Source organism: Odontomachus brunneus, unplaced genomic scaffold (genome assembly GCF_010583005.1).
Source record: "Odontomachus brunneus isolate Ranch 3 - 2012 unplaced genomic scaffold, Obru_v1 Obru_scaffold_037, whole genome shotgun sequence".
In the NCBI taxonomy this organism is placed as follows: Eukaryota; Metazoa; Arthropoda; class Insecta; order Hymenoptera; family Formicidae; genus Odontomachus; species Odontomachus brunneus.
Window position 1 is genome coordinate 1,441,901 of NW_022639487.1, and position 6,028 is coordinate 1,447,928.

Below are 6,028 nucleotides of genomic sequence, written 5' to 3' on the forward strand. Positions count from 1 at the left end.
AGAGAGAGAGAGAGAGAGAGAGAGAGAGAGAGAGAGAGAGAGAGAGAGAGAGAAAGAGAGAGAGAGAGTTACAGAGTGTACGCATTAGTACACGCTTGGTTGGGTCGGCTGGGGTGCACACAAACAAGTAATAACTCGCGAAAATGTGCTTAGTTCGCGCTTAATTATTGCGCTGGTGCCGTGAATTAATCTTAATTTTCGCATCAAAATCGCTCGCGCACGCCTTTGCATCCCCGTCGTAGCAAAATCTATGTATTACATCGGCATTGTGTAACCCCGAAGACTTGTCGTATCCAGTTTCGCAGTAAGGCGACAAAGTTCCGCGAAAACTCGAGTGCTTCGTTCTTAAGTTTAAGTTGCACGTACTTATTGCTCTCGCTCTCGTCGCCGTCGACGCGCACAGGCATCTCTCGCGCATTCAGAATAATTCCCGCGCTATATCATCGTGCAGTCGTAAATAGGTAGCGACTTTAATCCGGATTTCTTGGCTCATTGTGCCTCGGCGTCTTATTGCTCGCGAGTTCTCACCTGAGAGAAGCACGCGGCTCGAGAAAAATAGATGAGATACGCTGGGACGGTCGACGGAAAAAATTCAAATCACGAGTAGAAGTCGATCGTTCATTTCGTTACTTCGTACAAAGTGATTAAACGCGCGATATTCTCTTTTCCCTTCTCTGCCAAACTCCATCCTTTAAACAATCTCAATGTTTGTAGAGCTACTTTGTTGCGATATTAAGAGCAAGCGGAAGAGAATCAAGAATTAGTATCGTGGAAACTTCTGCACAGATTAGTTCCGCTGTTGTGTACCGCGCGGAGTACTGCTTCCAGCGTAAGAAAGCCGGAGAACAGGCGGAATAGAAGGGGCGCTTGCGGGGGGCTGCACCAGTCGTGGGGGTTGCAGGTGGAAGTGCAAGGAATCGCGGCGCACGTGGAGCGGAGGTGAAGTCTAGCGTTGAGTCGAGGTTGCCTATCCACTTGGCTACGTATTCGCCCTGCGTGCCGGCGCACTTCGGCTAAACCCGTGCGAGTCATACGAGGCAACTGCTTATGGCGTCGTGAGTGTGTTCGCGAAACGCCCGAAACGAAGGAGGTTCTCACGCGCGCGAATAGTCGCGGAACATGGGTGCATGCCGTTTGGCAAAGTCATCTGGCTTCGTCGCGAAGCAACGTGCAAAACCGAGGGTGAACTTGCTTGAGCGCTCGCGGATGAAGACTCAGCCGTCGACGCCTTCCACAAATTTTCCCTACTCGTGCATTTCCAGCGGTCCGTGCGGGCGCGCCTGTGCGGATTGAAAACTGTCTGGCGCAAGACTCCCGCTGTATGATTTTAAAGCAGAGTTCTCGTGGTAAACGTAAACGCCAAAGATGCCGGCTGGAGAGCTTGCCAACTCGAGTGCATACTGGTATATAGAGCTCTCTCTTTCTCTCTCTCTCTCTTTGCCTCTATCTATCTATCTATCTATCTACCTCTCTTTCTCTCTCTCTAGCTTTTCTTATGCGACAGATCGTCGCTGTGAAAAACGGTACGCCCCCGTTTGCCGAGCAATACGCGCATATTATTTGGATTTAAGCGGTGTGTTTATTCACATTCGCGAAAACGCGCGCCACATCCACCCTCGTGCACTCACGAGTGGTTTTAGTGCACATATTCGTTGTTGAAAAACGTGATATTTAAAAGCATTTCATTAAGACAACCCGCTCTACAAATCGATCAAGAAGAATACGATTGTCCACAATCGGACATTTTTACTTATTTATTCTTCTTATCAAATATAATGTCTGTACCCTCCGACAGTGTGTGCGGAACTTTTCTCTACGTATCTTTCTTCCGCACACGGAAGATTTTCTATGCCGCAAGTGGGATTATATCATTTTGGGATATGGAAGTCGAGGTAACTTTTGCATAACGTATGAGAGAAGCATTTTTATGTCTACAACATAGTATAAAAGTTTCCCAATGCAATATTCAGAAGGTTTCTCTGGCGGCGTTCAAAACACATGCCCTCGTTCTTCGCTACGATTTAATACGATTCTGCTTTTCGCAGTAACGCGTAACGCCCTCGTAAAATGATACAGCAAAAGCTATCGTAATCCAAACTCACTATCTTTTGTAAATAAATATACATACAACCGCCGCGTATATACGTAAGCGTTGCGAGATGTATATATGAAGAGTAATTCAAAAATACCTAACATTTGACCGACAATGTTACAATGTTATTTTTATAAACTACCGTATATCGCCGGGTTGGCGGATGCAATTTGCAGTTCAATGCACGCGGGAGCACTTTCACTTAATATCTCAGCAACATGATATATTCCAATTATATTCCACCCCGAACTAGTGCTATTCTCTCTTCGCAATTAATTACTAAGTATTGGATTTTCTCATTGAGCGAAGTGCCGCACCGAAGTTCCGGGAATTTACACATGCAGACGGGGAAGACGTTTGTATGCGAGAATATGTCCGCGCAATAGGTAAAGAGAGCTGTACAATCCACCGCAAAATTATTATAATTTATCGCAGGATAAGAGAGAGTTTATATATTGTTTCGGTTCGATAAGCAAATAATCGGATTAATTGTACACACGAAACAATGGTGGCAAATTTTCAATTAAAACCTACGTAAAATTTAGATCAGATATGGACTGCTATGGAAGTTTATATTAATACACTAACGTGAAAGCAAATTGACAGCGATAATGCGGCAAAATTTAAATTTTCTTGTGGAAGTATGTTTCTTATTAAAGTGCGAATTTGTTGCTCAATCGTGGATGAATAATTTTTCTTTCTCTATTCACACACATGCCATGCATTATGATTTAAATGAACATCACGAATTGACATACAAAATCAACAGTGATTGTCGATGCAATCGCACATGTGAGATGCAATGTTATCAGTATTCCTGACAGAGACTGTACGTTAAAGTTCCCCGGCGCAAGCTCGGCTTTGCATCAGATCGGGACACATTGCACCGCTGCAAAGCACCGCGTTTTCTAAATCCCACGGGTCGAAAGGCGCAAGATTTTCCTTGACGAAGTAACAACGAAGAATGCGAGTTTGCCTTAAACATCGGGAGGAAGCGTTATAAACGTGTGAGCTTGGGCGGGAAATGATTCTCATCTCTGTTTCATGTTGCGCCGTGATTTCGGCAAGTTAACGTACCGAAGCTAATGAGAAGAGCTCGCGATACACGGTATGTATCTTGCGGCTAACTTCTCCGATAATTTATATCGGCTCGCTCGCGTATTCGTGAAGCGAGTAACGAACGAGAGTTCTGAGGTGTTCCGATGAAACTTTCGATCTAGAGTGACTCATCCACTGTGTGTTCACTTTTCCATTAGTACTCGAAAGTCACCAACGCGACCGTATAATTGGATGGCTCGCGCACTCTTTCAGTTTTTCGCAATCAATCAGTGGCGAGATTAAAACTTGCGACTAATTAAGGGCAGAATTTACCTCGTATAAACAAACGCGATAAACAGCGAAACCCTGTTGAATCTGTGAGGAAATAACGGAACTCAACTCTCGCGTTGAATCCGTTTGAATGAACGAGCAACTTTGCGCAGAGAATTTGTGTGAATTATAGCGCGTTTAAAGAAGCGAGGAAAGATTGTCCGGCATATACGTCAGCAAAACTCGCGGATGTGAAAACGCGGGATCAAAGGGATAATGCCTAGTTATCCGGCATAAAACACACAGGGAATCGCGAATCGATAAAGGCGAAATCGCGTCGGCGAGGGTGCAATGCGGCAACCGTTCACCCCTCCGTTTCGCTTCCTCTCTGTCTGCTCCCTCTCTTTCCTTTTCTTCGCTCCTTTCTCTGCCACACTTTCGTGCTTCCCTTTTCTCTTTCTCGCTTTCTCTCTCCTTCTCTCTCACTCTCTCACACAACGCTCTTTCTCTTTCTTCCTCCTTCTCGGTAAGTTCGGCCCATTGCGCAAATCCTGTCTCTCCTTCTCGATTTGCTCGTGTCTTCGTCCCGTCGTATCCTTTCTTTCCCCGCGAAATTTACCCTCCGATTCTTGTCCTACGCATTATTACATTTTCCTTTCGTGAGAACCATGAAATGTCTTGTCTCGCTCTTACTTGACGTCTAGGTGCGATTAGCGTTATAGATATTTCTTCGCACGCAGTCAATTTGTAATAAATTTCGACAGGACGGCACGATGAAGCTGGCACTATAAACGTGATGTTTATCGTAAATGGCTATATCCACCTTTCAATCAGCTTCAATTAGTTTGCGTCCTAATGATATGATGCGCTGTCAAACCGTTGACAGATGGTTTGCGAACGTAGCTTAGCTGATTGGACCGTCAACGGCACGGCCGATTCTCCGCGGGGGCGACACGTCGCTGGTAGCTATTTCGTGTAATTACCGCGGTGTCCAGTTGACGATTAATCCCGTTCGAAAGGCATTGCTTACTAATGGATAAGCAGAGTCACAATGAGTCACGATGACGCTACATTGGAAACTGTCAATGCTGGAGCGATTGAGCTTATATAATATATGGTATGGAAGGCCGTTCACTCTCGCGCGAGAACTATAATGCAATAGAAGTAACGCGTTACGTGGTGAAATTCAACTTAATGCGGCCATTAGTGCTCAATTCCTCTTTTTAACGCAATTTATTCGACCCTACTCCCGATAATTATTTCAGTATTGACCATCTGGCCTTTTAAAAAATTTGTGAAACTTAATTGAAATAATAGAATATTATAAATAATTCTAAAATAAATTCTTTATAAAGTCACAATATAAAAAAACGGCAGTAAACAACCATTTAAAGCATCATGGACGATATGCCGCGAAATTATCTATTGATCTTTAAATTCAATGGATTTTGCGCGGGTTAATATAGAATTACAATTTTGACTCGTGTATTTTCTCTCTTTTCCTTTGCGATTAAAAATGATAGTGCAAAAATTAAAGAATCGTCGCATTGATATTTAATAACAGAAAAATAAAAGCTTTATGTGTATATATATATATATATATATATATATATATATATATATATATATATATATGTATGTAGACTGATAACACTGGAAATGAACAAAGGAGGTAGTCAGCGTCGTTGAGACACGAAATGCTTTCACAAGAGAACCACCACTGCCGATTATTTTTCGAGCAGAAAATGAACGGGGTTCCATGATCGTAGAATAGGAAGTTGCGAACTGTATAGGGGACGGGCGATGCGATTTTACAGCTACTTTGTATGCACGAAGTGCAGCGCGATAAACGGAAATGAGCAAAACACACTTAGGAATTATCAGATATTCAGCTGGTATTAAAGGAGCTTCTTATATCTTCTTTATAGCGATATAGCCAATGTAAAAGCCATACTGACAGTATCTCGCGACTTTTATCTCCTAATTACCACTTCGTAATACCTGTATCTTGCACGGAGCATCTTTTCGAGTAAATAACCGGCGTGTTTATGATGTCTCGCGATGTAAATTGTTGCAAGCGTACAAGATTTATCAAATTTATTCGAAATGTCGAATAAAAAAGAAAAGTATATAAGAAATTGAAGATATCTCCTTTCGCGTTTGTCTTATTGTTGTGAGAGCTACGTCAAAATAGCGTGTTAAATCTAAACTATATGACTTTGAATGTTCTCTGGGTAGTTGGCTCGGCTTCTGAAGTTTCGGTGACTGCGGGAGATGACCACTTGTAAGTTTCAACATAGTCGAAGCGGACGCTACAGAGAGTTCGAACACGCTCGCATTTACTGCAGCGTATTTCCGATATACGCAGTGTGTCGCCAAAAGCTTCGTGTGAAAAGGAGAGTAGGGGGAGGGCCTTTAACGTCGACGTGTTTTCTTGCTGCAACGTGCGACCGTGACGTCATGTCGTCCGGCACCAGGGTTCTTCGTCGCAGGTCCGTCATTTGGGCTCGCCGTTGAAACTTTATGTCGTAAAATCGAGCGGTCGAACTTGTACGCGCCAGTCCTCGCGCGGGCGAGCACTCGAGAGAGAGAGAGAGAGAGAGAGAGAGAGAGAGAGAGAGAGAGAGA